Source organism: Phyllostomus discolor, chromosome 13 (genome assembly GCF_004126475.2).
Source record: "Phyllostomus discolor isolate MPI-MPIP mPhyDis1 chromosome 13, mPhyDis1.pri.v3, whole genome shotgun sequence".
Classification (NCBI taxonomy): domain Eukaryota; kingdom Metazoa; phylum Chordata; class Mammalia; order Chiroptera; family Phyllostomidae; genus Phyllostomus; species Phyllostomus discolor.
In genome coordinates this window covers 40,741,710-40,754,084 of record NC_040915.2, presented here as the reverse complement: position 1 = coordinate 40,754,084, position 12,375 = coordinate 40,741,710, and the positions used below count along the sequence as shown (strand labels likewise).

General features: G+C 61.6%; 1 protein-coding gene across 4 annotated transcripts in view; it reads left to right on the top strand.

Annotated features, from left to right (window-relative positions):
* The first annotated feature begins 5,687 nt into the window (after positions 1-5,687).
* Positions 5,688-12,375, top strand: part of SUN1 (Sad1 and UNC84 domain containing 1) — a 37,030-nt gene continuing 30,342 nt past the window's right edge. For 2 of the 4 annotated variants that reach the window (XM_036014683.1, XM_036014682.1), the window contains exon 1: positions 5,689-5,821. The gene's annotated coding sequence lies outside the window, so the exon portion shown is untranslated. Of the gene's footprint in view, positions 5,822-12,375 lie in introns of all 4 variants that reach the window. The other 2 variants (XM_028527528.2, XM_036014684.1) reach the window with 2 other exon arrangements.

Genomic DNA, 12,375 nt, shown 5'->3' with positions numbered 1-12,375 from the left:
ATTCTGGGGCTGCTTCCTCCCTGCACCTCCTACTGCTTTCCTCCTCCCCCGCTCAGTTGAAATCCCATCTCCTGAGCCTCTCTTCCCACTCCCCACCTGCCTCCTGTGCTCCTCCGCCAGTCATTTCCACGAGGCCTCGGGGGAAAGGGAAGGAACTGGGTGCCAACTCCCTCACCGAGGGCGTGAGGCTACAGACAGTGTATGCGGTGTCCACTTTTATAAAAGTATATGTAAATAAATTGGCAAAGTGACAAAATAGACATAACAATGTTTATCTGAGCGATGGAGTTAAAGCGAAGATCTGTGGGTTTTTAAGTTTTCAAAAAATACTTTGTTTTCTGCAGACTTTGGTTATGAGGGGGGCTGTTTGCACAGCAGCCGAAGCCTCCAGTGCAGAGACAGGAGTTTCTTTGGGGGTGCCCCCACCCCCTTCCCCCAGGAGGGCAGGGATCCCATATAGGCAGAAGTCAGGGTATTCCCTGAGCCTCTGGGTAACTTTCCTTCAGGGGCCTCTGCACTCAGCTGGCCCTGCCTCCTGGGCTCGGCCGACATCTGATCCGCAGGCACAAGGCTGGGCTCGGGTTTCCCAGCCAGCCTCTCCCCCTCGGAAGGAGTCTGCTTGCAACGGAAAGGCCCAAGCCGCTGCCCAGCTGGAGGGGTGAGTGCACCCAGAGCAAAGGGCGCGGCCTCCAGGGGCCTCCCAGGATGGGTGCTGTCCTGGTCCACTTGGGTCTGCAGCCTGTGAGCAGAGCGCTGGCCTGCGGGCCTCTGCCCCCGAGCCCCTGCTCCAGGCAGGCGTGACTCCTGCCTCCGTTTCCCTAGCTATGAGATGACGCTGCTCCAGTCTGCTCAGCAGCAGGGAGAAGAGAGAAACTTAGGGGCAGACATGGGGGAGTTGCAGCCCAGCACCCACCCGGCCCGGCTGTCAGAATGCAGGCAAACAGGCCCTGTGTCCACCTTCTCATGAGAGACCCAGGCAGGGGCTCTGGGGGTACAGTGGGCACAACCGCCCACCCGAGTCTTTCCCCAAAACAGATCACGAAAGAAGAAATCCACGCCGTCCTAAACGGACAGCCTGTTCACAGCTGCAGCCCGGCTCTGACAAAGGCCCGCACACACTCTGGGGTCTGCTGGGATTGAGGGTGATTTCCAAGGGCTGCTTCTGCGTGTTTACAAACGAGGGACCAGCCAGGCACCGCCCCCCAGGAGCCGGGCCACTGGGTTACACCCGAGCTGTATGGACTTGGTCCAGAACTAGCCCACCTCACCTGCCCCCAGCTGGCTAGCACCTGGCCCGCCCCAGACTCCAGCGGAATTCAGTCTGGAATGGCCGGCCCTACTCCCGGAGCTGGCCTGCCACCCTCCGACTCCTCCCCAAGTTGCCTGGCGCAGCTGCAAGCAGGAGTTTGCGCTGTCGTCATTGCCCTTTTGCAACAAAGGGCATCGTCTGCCGGGTGCTCCCCCGGGGCCAGGCACCACAGGGGCATCATCGCCCGGCGCTCACGGGGCCCTTGGACGCAGGCAGGTTGTTCCTGTTTACCAGAGAGGCCGTGGGGGCTCAGAGAGGCCCAGATGTGGGTCAAGGTCACACGGCTCCAGCTGGCTGCTGCCCCACGTCCCCCCACTAGCTCCTCGGGGCAAATAACACAATGTGTGCTCTTCCCTCCTCAACACCCAGTCTCTTACTCTGCACCCCTGGGCGAAGGTGTGAAAGGGAATCTCTTTGTGGAGAAAGTTTGGGTGTTTCTTCTCTGCCTTCTGCTGTGTTCCTCCTTAGCTCTTTGTAAATACCTGAGTTACAGTGCTGTCCATTCATATGATATATATATATATATATATATATATGTGTGTGTGTGTGTGTATATATGAGAAACCCATTTACTTACCTGATACAGGCAGAGATCTAGGGGGTCTATGAACGTATTGTTTGTGTACATAATACGTATTTAGTCACATTTTAATAAGAAAAGTTTTAAATATGATTCCTCATATAGTCACATTAAAGCAAACATTTATCATGAAGATAATGTTTATCTAAAACTGATCACAACATAGCACACGAACTGGATGCAGGAGCGTGGAGGCTAACAGGTCTGAGACCGCAGCCAGCGAGCCAGAGACCCCGGAGAGCCGGCGCCGTCAGCTCCAGCCCGAGGCCGAGTCCAAAGGCGGGCGGAGACCCACGTCCCAGGGCAGAGACAGACAGGCGGAGAGAGTTCTGTCCCCCTCGGCCCCTCATTCTCCTGCGGCCTCCAGTGGCCTGGGTGAGGCCGACCCGCGCCGGGGCCGGACGTCTGCTTGAGTCAATCTACTGAACCGAATGTTCACCTCGTCCAGAAAACCCCCCAAGGACACCCCAAAACAACATCTGAGAAATATCTGGGCAGCCCAGGGCCAGGCCCAGCCAGCTGGTAAAATTCCACAGCCTGCCACCTGCCCGGGTTTGCCCAGGACGGTCCGCTGCTGTCCGAGTCTGGAGGGCCAGTCTCGCCTCCTGGCGGCCCGCCCGGCGGTGCGGCGGGTCTGTTCACCGCACCGACAGCGCGCCAGGATGGGCAACCCGGCAGGAAGGGCCGGTCACGGCCCCTCCCCTGGGGCTTCGGAGGGTCTGCACCGCCACGGGGCCCGAGTCCCTGCGGCCTCCGCGTGCCCGCCAACACGCAGCGTCGCCCCCTTTCCGACTGTTGGGCGGGGGTGGGGCATGGAGTCGCTCCGACGGGCGATTCTCTGATCCCGGAAGAGCTTCGGGGTCTCTCCACATTCGGGGCATGCGTTTGGGGGCCTTCTCCTGTGGACGGCCGGCTCACCCCTTCGCCTGCTTTTCCATCCTGTTCCCCTTTCTGGCTGAATTGCAGGAGCTTCTTGTATGTTCTAAGTGGTAACCCCTTGTCTGTTTTAATTTTTGTTTTTAAATACTGATTTTAAAGAGAGAGGGATGGAAACACTGATCTGTTGTTCTGCACATGGACGCATCATTGGTTGATCCCTGTCTGTGCCCTGATCGGGGCGGAGCCCACAGCCCTGGTGTGTCGGGATGACGCTCTCACCCACTGAGCGACCTGGCCAGGGGTGCAGAGTCTGTTTTAAAAGTTTCAACTGTCTCCTGCTGGTCACCAGGCTGCTGGCTGGTTCACGGAATCTCCGACTGCACAGACACCTTTCACTGTAGTATAATCAGGGCCTCCGTGTTTCGCCGTAAGGCTTGCTTGTGCCTGTGAGGTCATGAGGAGTCCTCCTCCCGGCCCTGGGAGGGAGTCTCCTCCAGTGTCTCCTTCGCGTTGTGGTGTTCCTCTTCATTCAGATTTCCATTAGCCTGGAACAGAGTTTTATTTCTTCAAACATATTAGTAGTCAATTCAGGATTGTGGAATCAAGAGGCATATTACAATACTTTTCTGTACTTGAACATTTCCAGACTTTTTTTAAAGGTTGTATTTATTCAGTTTTAGAGAGAGGAGAAAGGAGGGAGAAAGGGAGAGAAACATCGATGTGGGAAACATTGATCGGATTGGTTGCCTCTGGTGCACTCCCAACAGAGGACTTGGCCCCAAACAGGCATGTGCCCTGACAGGGAACTGAACCAGCGACCTTTCAGTTTGCAGGCAGGCATTCAATCCACTGAGCCACACCAGCCAGGGCCATTTCCAAACCTTTAATGTATCTAAAAGTATTGAGTTCGTTGTGCAAAATACAGATGTCAAAATAAGAAAACTAAATCACGATGCCCGTGTGGACAGAACCGCTAGCAAGATTTTCTTGTGCCTCGTGCACACGTGTGCATGCACACATGGAGTCGCACAGCACATGTTTCAGTGAACTTGAATCCTGAGCACACTTTGTACCCTCCTCTCTGGGACGCAGTAAGGTGCAGTGCTCTTCTTGAAGGACAGGCTTTGCCCTTGGAGCTGCCTCTCCCCTCCTCTGTGTAACCTGTTACCTACCAGGTTCCGGGGCAAGTCCCCTACAGCAATCAGTTCACTGGGACAAGGTCAGCTGAAGCATCCTTCCCCTGCCTTGGCTTCCTCCTGAGGGGCTGGACCCGGCACTTTCCAAGTATTCGCAGCTGTGCTCAAGTACCCAGCGAAGGTAAGGTACCAGGTGGACTTACTGAAACCAAATCACTGGTCCAGACCAGTCCCAGCCAGTTCAGTCCAGTTGGTTCCATACTAACCAGTTGGGTCTAGATGAAGCCAACACAAAGCAATGGAAGCCAGTCAGGTGGACTTGGGGTAAACTCTGGGAGGAGGGGGTGTAACAGCCAGTCCAGTGGCCTGGTCTTTGTCCAGCAGCCCAGGTGGTTGGGGGTTATTCTAGGGACCCTAGGATTTTGTTGAGTCCCTGTCACTACCTGGCATCTACCAGGGCTCCGCTGAACCCCACCAGAATCTTGTCTCTTCCCTCTACCTTATGTCATGTGGGTTTGGTTTGCACCTTGCTCATTCATTGTTGCTGAACTTTTTAAAAAAAGTTTTCTTGGGTCATTCTGCAATATGGGGAGAGATTCATTCTGGGATATTTCCAGTGCAGAACCCCGACCCAGAAGTTTCCAGCAACACCTGCCCCTCCGTTCACTAGAAATAGCATTCCAGCCAGGAAAGAAGTGTTGCATTTTCTAGTAGCCTCACTAAAAAAAGAAACAGACGAAATTAACTTAATAATATATTTTACTTAACCAATATATCCAAAAAAACTTTAAATCGACACAAAATTTTAGAGCACCGAGACACTTCGCCGTCTTTCTTTTCCAGTCTTATACACCGTGGGCGGATTGCATCCACAGCACTTCCCGCCTGCGGCCGCCACTCCGCCAGCGCTCAGCAGGTACCGGCGGCCAGGAGGCGCCGTCCCGGCCTGCTCTAGAGTGGATCAGGACCTCTCCTCCACCCGATCCCCGCCCCCGCAGCCCCGGAAAAGCAACACCTCCTCCCCGCACCCTTCCACTGCAGTTCGACACCTGCCCCGCCCCGCAGGAACAGGCACCCGTTAAACACACCCGGGCGGAGACTTCCCTGCGCTCGCCGACAGGGCGACGGTTACAGACCCCGTGTGGACACAGCTGAGTCGCACAACCCACGCCACTGCCGTGAATAAACGTGTCCTGGTCTGAGGGCTGCGCAATGCCCCGCTCGGGGGCGGGCGGACCCGGCGGGCCTGATCAACTCCCCGGCGCCCGGGAGCCCGTCCCTCCTTCGTAACGTGAGGATAAGAAGTAGTAGCGTCCTGTCTACCCCGAAACACTGTCGTGAAAATCCAAGGGAGGCGTGGGTGTGGATCGGCCGGAACCGCGGGAGCAGCGTCCGGAACCCGGCTCCAGGCCCTGGGGTCAAAGACCCCAGCTGGGTGCCCGGCAGGGGTCCCTCTGCAGACCGCGCACCGCTGGGCCGGGCGCCCGCACCGCTGGGGGCCCAGCTGGGGTTCGGGCAGCTAGGAGGCCAGGCCGGCGGCGGGGCGAGGGCGGCGGTGGGCACCGGACTGGACACGAAGCGGTCCGGCTGGTGCCCTCGGGAGACCCGGTGCCCTCGGACACACTGCCCCACCTTACCGCCCTCTCTTTTCCTCGCCTCCCACTCCGCACGTTTCCCCGCCCCTGCGAGTCAGCCTCCGCCCCTGATTGGCCGTACTTCTAGTAGTCGCCTCCGCATTGGTCGAGCGCTTCAGGTGGCGTGGTCAGGATTGGTGAACGTCGCCATTGCTCCCGCCCCCGGCTCTGGGTGCAGCGCGCGATTGGCTGGCGCTGGAGCGGGCTGCTCCTGGGGCCGGGCCTGGGCGGTGCGGACTAGGCCTCTGGCGGCGGCGGCGGCGGCGGCGGCGGCGCGAGGCAGGTAAGGTCCCAGGCGGGGGCCGGGGTGGGGGTCGGGCCCTGGCTCCGGCTCCGGCTCCGGTACAGCCGCGGGGATGGGGTGGGCCGGGCGCCCACACGGCCGGTGGGGGGGGCTGCGGGGACGCGCCGACTTGCGGACTCCGCCCGGGCCGCCAACGACAGGCGCCCCCGCCTCAGCGCCCGCGGTGTTCGCGGCCCGCGGCCGCTCAGCCGGGGCGCCCCGCCTCTGTCGGTCCCTCCGCCCGTCCCTCAGCCCCCCGGAGCCCGCGGGGTCGGCCGCGCCCTGGCGGCGTCGGCGTCGGGCGCTCACCGCCCCGGGTCTCGGCACGGGCGGCGCTCAGCTCTGCGGAGCCGCCCCGAGCTCCCGGCTGCAGCCGTTTCCTTCCCTTTATTCCGTGTCCTGGGCTTTCCTCTGCCCTGCGCTCCGCGCGCGCGGTTATCTCGGCCCCCGGCCGCCTTCGCGCAGTCTTATCGCTGCGCCGCGGTTTCCGTCCGCTCCCGGGAGGGCTCCTCGGGCTGGTAGCCTCGTTACCCTGCCTTCAGCCTCCCAGCGCCCTGTCGGTGTTTTTTCCCCCTAAAAGTCAGCAGCACGTTCGCGCTGCCCAGCGGCGGGAGCGCCTGCTCCCCGCCGGTGCGTCTGTCCCGTTCCTGCGCGAGTGACGCGCGGCCCGCGCCGCTCTGGTCTCGGGCGCCGACGCCGAGTGGCTCCGGCCCTGCCCGGGCGTGGGCGTGAGTTCGAGGCCTGCCCCGGCCTCGGGCTCGGGCCCTGCACCCTGCCCCCGTCCCCTGCCCCGACCTCTGCAGCGGCTGGGCTGCTGCTGCTGCTGCTCGGGGCGCGGTGAGTTCACAACGGAGCCACACTTTGACCCGTCCCGTTAGCGCATGCGCAATGCTCTCGGCTGTCAGCGCCCCCCGGGACCCCGCTCCCACTGCTGCACTTCCCGCCTGTGACCCTGAGGGATTCAGACCGCACGTGCCCCTTTGTGCCCGGCTTCTCGCTCTCAGCATCAAGTCTCCCAGGTGCCCCCGGGTTGTACCCGGGTCTCCTCCGTCTCTCTTCCCGGCTGAGCGGCGCCCCGTCGGGTGAAGGCGCCCCGACCCGGCGGACTTGGACTTCGTTAGCAGACCCTCGCGCTGTTCTGCCTTTGCCGGCCAGCAGCCCCTGCCCTGTGGGGGGTCGCTTCCCTCTCTTGGGGGCGTCCTTTCATGCGCTGGGGTTTTTGTTTGTTCGTTGTTGTTTTACCGTTTTAGCTCGTAGGATTAGGCCTCTGACCCATTCTGAGCTAACTTTGTGTGTACGGGGTGAGGCAGGGGTCCACCTTCATTCTTTTGCACATGGACGTCCAGTTGTCCCCGCTCCGTGGTGGAAGAGACTGTTTTCTGCCCCACTGGGTGGGCCTGGCCTGCAGGTAGGAAATCAGCGGACGGTGACTGGGGGGGTTCATTTCCGGACCCCAGTTTGCTGTCTGTCCTTGTGCCAGCTAACACACGGTTCTGTGGTGAGTTTGGAGATCGGGAACCGAGTCTTCCAACTGTTTCTCAAGACTGATTTGGGCTGTTTGGAACCCACTTGGCTGCACGTGAAGTGAAGGAGGAGCTTTGCCGTGTCTGCGGGAAGGGCCGTGGGGGTGTGGACGGCTGCGCCGGCTGGTGGCGCAGGCTGGCGGTGCACGCCCTCCAGCCTGCGGGTTGCCCTCGGTTCACCGGTGTTTCCTCCCACCTCGCGGCGTCTCCGGGCCCCGCGGCAAACGCACAAACGCAGACTGAAACGGGTGAGCGGGAACCAGGTCTGAAGCCAACGTGCAGGGTGTGTGGGGTCTCCCCGGCCGCGGGCGCGCGCCCTGCTGCAGCTTCCCAAGCCCCAGTCGGGCGCCTCCTCGGTTCAGTTTATTCTGAGTTTGTTGGTCTTTTTGATGTTCTTATAAGAGGAACTGTTTTCTTAACTTTATTTCCAGGTTGTTCATTGTTGGTGTATAGAAATACAACTGATTTCTGTGTGTTGGCCTTGTATTGAGTAACTTTGCACAGCGTTTATTAGCGGTAATAGTCATTTGTGAATTCTGTAGGATTTCCTAAAGGTGAGACCGTGGCACCTGTGATAAGGGAGCCTTATTTCTTCCCCGTCTGGGGGCCGCATGTCTCCTCTTTGGGAGCCCCCAGCACAGTGCTGGGGGCGGGCGGTGGCGGGTGCAGTGTCCCGGGCTTGCTCCTGACCGTCCGGAAAGCTCCTGGTCTTTCCCCACCGGTTCCGAGGCTCGCCATGGGTTCTAAAACATTTTACTTATTTACTTTAGAGAGAGGGAAGGGAGGGAGCAAGAGAAGGAAACGTCAAGGTGTGGTTGCCTCTCGTGTGCCCCCCTCTGGGGACCTGGCCCGCAACCCAGGCGTGTGCCCCGACTGGGAACCAAACCAGTGACCCCTGGGTTCGCAGGCTGGTGCCCACTCCCCTGAGTCACACCAGCCAGTCGCCGTGGGTTTCAGGAACGGCTCTGGTCGGCTGAGGGAGTTTCCCTCTAACCCTGGTTTGTTGAGTGTTTTCATCATGGAGGAAGGTGTTCCCGTCCGCCTGAGGAGACCGAGTGGCTCTGCCCGACCGCTTCTCGCACCCACTCCCCTCGCCCCGCCCCCTCGCTTGCATATGGTCACAGGACCGCCCTCTGGTCTGGGGTTGGGGGGGGGCCCTGGTGTCTGTCAGCGCTCCTGGCTGCCCGGCGGGGCCTCCGGGTTCCTGGCCTGTCGGTTTTCAGCCGCCCGTGTGTTCCAAAGCTCCCACGCTTCCCACTGCTTTCTCCTCTCCCGAGGGTTTTGTTCTTTGTGGTTTGTGCATGTGTGCATGTATAGGCGTGTACATACGTGTGTGTGTGTCTTTCAGGAAGCCCCAGTGGAGAGGGTGTCTGGGGGATGGCGGCAGCCAACAGCGCCTGTTCCCCGTGCACTGTCCCCGCCAGGTGGGGGCCTGTGAGGTCCCTTCTCAGAGCCGTGGGTGTCTGACCGGCCGCCTGCTCCTCGCTGAGGGCTCCCGCCCTCAGTTGATGACAGTCCCGTGGTCTCCACATTCTGCAGACGGCTGGCTGGGACTGGCTCGCAGGAAACGCCAGGCAACCCTTCGGGCCGGGGAGGTGGCGCAGGATGAAGCTGTCCGTCAGCCTCTCCGGTGAGGCAGAGCCCCGGAGCGCAGCGCGGTCCCTCTGCCACTGCTGCTCCGCGCCCAGTGGCCGGTTGCAGGGCAGGCGAGGGGTGGGGTGCAGCTGGGCTCCCGGGCAGGTGGGAAGCAGGCAGAGATGCTGGCCGGCCGGGCTGCGAGTGTGCCCTCGGGGCGGCTGTGCTCCCTGCCGCCTGCGGGCAGCGTTGTGCAGTCTATTGTAAACTCTCACTTTCTTCTCCCTTGTCTTCTGAACTCGGAACTCGTTGCCGTTTTAACTGCTTACCAGCCTCGAGTTTCAGGCGAAGGAGACCAGGCCAGCCCCGACCCCGTGGGTCTGTGTGTGAAACCTCTAGGGCCAGCCAGACCCAGGGGAGCAGAGGGAGGGCACGGGTGACCGGTGCTCGCAGCGCGGCCTGCGAGCAGTTGGAGTTCTGTTTGTGATGAGGCCGCCCCGTCTCCCGTTTAGTTGTGCGGGGACGCTCGGCGAGAGGTCACCGCTGGGGGCTGCAGTTCAGGAGGTGAGAGCCGGGTGGCAGGTGCTTCCCGACGGCGGTGCCGGTCGCCCTGCAGGCCCCAGGCTGCATGCGCTGTGGGCGAGCAGGTGCAGGCCGGTCTCAGTGGGGCGCTGGGCTCCCCAGGGCTGCAGCCGAGGACAGAGCTGCCTGCTCTGGCCCTGGTCCTCCGGTCTCCCCCGTGCGGCCTCTGTGGACGTGACTGGGGGTGTGAGCTCTGTCTGGGCAGGAGGAAGATTGATTCGGCGGTTCCTTTACTCGCTCCTCAGGTGGCAGGCCTTTGTAGCCAGGTGCCTTGTCTTTGGGGGGACAGGCGCTGCAGGGGTGGTGGGGAGACCGCGCTCGCCCCGAAAGTGCAGGCACAGAGCTGCTGCTGCGGTTCCCGGTGTCGCCCCGGTCAGCTGGGCGGAGGAACGGACGGCCGTTCCGAGGAGACGAGGAAAGAGAAGGGCCGTGCCCGCAGCACTGGGAGACGGGCCAGGACGAGGGGCCCAGGCACGCGCAGCCCTCGCTGCTCTCTGGCTGTCCGAGGGTGCTCGCTGGTCCCGCAGGCAGGGCTCGTGCCCGCCCAGCCGGCGGAGGTGTGGCCAGGGGCAGCAGGGAAGAGGGTGATGCCCTGGAGGGAGCATGCTGCTGGGGGGGGGGGGGGCGAGGCGGGAGGGGCAGGCTGAGTGGCCGCTGGCGGAAGTGCTCTCCAGCAGGTGAGCAGGTGCCTCCGCCCCGTGTTTTCGCAGGGATTGCAAGCGTGGCTGCAGGGGCAGAAGTCCGACCAGTAGGGGTGATGCAGGACGAAGCAGACTGTTTTTAGTCCTGGGGTCAGGGAGGGCCTTGGCAGGCCCGATGTGAGAGTCGGAAAAACCAGAGCGCAGCCAGCTCAGTAGCCGGCGGGGGTGTCCCTGGCCGGTGTGCCATGTGCGTGGTTCGCAGCTTGTACAGCCTCGCCGGCGGGTGTGGCGCCCGGAGTCCCCAGAGGCCGGCAGGACGCTGCTGGGGGCAGCGTGGTGCCCGAGCTCTTCCCAGTGGGACAACCGCCTGGGCGGCCCCGGCGTGGCCCGTGCCCTGGGCCCGTGCTCTGCAAGGCCCCTCACAGCCACCGGCCCGAAGTGACCTCCCTGACCTGGCCTTTGTGCAGCAGGAGAGCCCCGCTGTCGGGGAGCTGGGGTCCTGGCTGGGAGGACCGGGACGGGGAACAGGGATGGGGACGCTCGGGCCCTGGGCGGGAGTAGGCTGGTGCCCCGGGAGACTGGGCTGCTGTTGTGTAAACAGATGCAGCGGCCCGCCCCTTCCTGCTGTCCCGTCACTTCCAAGAAAAGGAAAGAGACTTCACGTCTTGGCAAGAAGAGGCCTTTCTGTGCAGAGTTGCTGCTGAAAATAGCCGGCTTCTATTTTTTTATTCTGCTGTTCTACTTATTTCAAGATATGTCGCATTGCCGTGTTTGTGGCAGCGGTTCTCCCTGTGCGGGGCTGAGGTGTGTGAACGCACGCGTCCCCGCGGCTGGTTTGGCGGGCGAGGTGCGGCGTCCTCCCAGGGGCAGGGGTGCCTGCCGGCCGGCCGAGCCCCCCCACTCAGCGGGGGCCACAGCCGGAGGGGCCCCGCGTCCTGGCTGCCCGAACTGCCTCACATCGAACACCAACTGTTTTTTTTTTTTTTTTTTTTTAATTTATTTGTTTTTAGAGAGGGAAGGGAGGGAGAGAGAGAGAGAGAGAGAGAAACACCAATGTGTGGTTGCCTCTCACGTGGCCCCCACTGGGGACCTGGCCTGCAACCCAGGCGGGTGCCCTGACTGGGAATCGAACTGGCGACCCTTTGGTTTGTAGCCCGCGCTCAATCCACTGCGCCACACCAGCCGGGGCTTAGTTTTTCTTTTCGAAAGTAATGTTTGTTCAGCTAATTGTCCTATGGCCGGTTCTTGCTACTGGAAAACCTCTAACAGCGCTGCCGGGGCAGGTGGGAAGCAGAAGTCTCGCTCTCCGCAGTTCACCCCGAGCTTAGCGCAGGGTCTTCCTGGGCACTGTAAGACCACCCGCAGGTACTCACGGCGTCCCGTAGAGCCCTTTCACACGTTTTCAGGTTACAGCTGCTTACTGCTGACGAGCCGTGTCAGACGGTCAGTTCACGTCCAAGGCTTCTCGCTCAGCGGGGGTCAGGTGTTTGGGAATACCGCTGTGCTGCTCCCAAGTGACCCGGGCTGCGGGGCCCGCTCCCGTGTGTCACGTGGCAGAAGCGATGCCGCGGAGCAGGGTCCTGGGGGTGTGGTCACCTGTCACCCAAGGGTGACTTTTTAAATCTATAGGCGGAGATAATTAATGCTCTTACCAGTTTCTACGTTGTTTGGTTGTCACAGAGTTAAGATTCTGAACAGAGATGCCATGTTACAATTGAGTGCCGCTTCCTTTTAGCGCTGACTTTCAAAGAGGCGTCTTGGAGTTTGTTTTAGAAGTTTGTGTCGTTCAGGAGGACGCGGTGACCACACGCCTGAATGGACGCAAGGCCCCCGGGGAGCTGAGCGCTGGGCGGTCCGGGCGTGGCGAGGCTGGGGCTCTGCCAGTGCGTGGGCGTGTCTGTCTGTGCCACACCCCACCCCCTTCCCTCCGGAAGGTCCCGAGGGACCACGTCAGCAGAGGCGCCAGCCAGCCGGCCCCACCGTCAGCTCGGAGGCCCCCCCCAACCCCCGCCCCTCCCCAGGGCTCTGGGCAGGTGGCGCTGCCTGGAGCTGCGCCCGGAGCCGGGACAGGCCCTGTCGGCCACGGCCCCGTGGGTAGCGCTTCTCTCTGTGCACGGGCTCTGCAGGCGGGGTCAGGGGTTGCGAGCCCTCTCAGCGGGGTGGGGGGCGGCTCCTGGGGCCCCTGGTCAGACAGCCGTGTCGTCGCCCTGGACAGCCGGCTCACGCTCGTCTC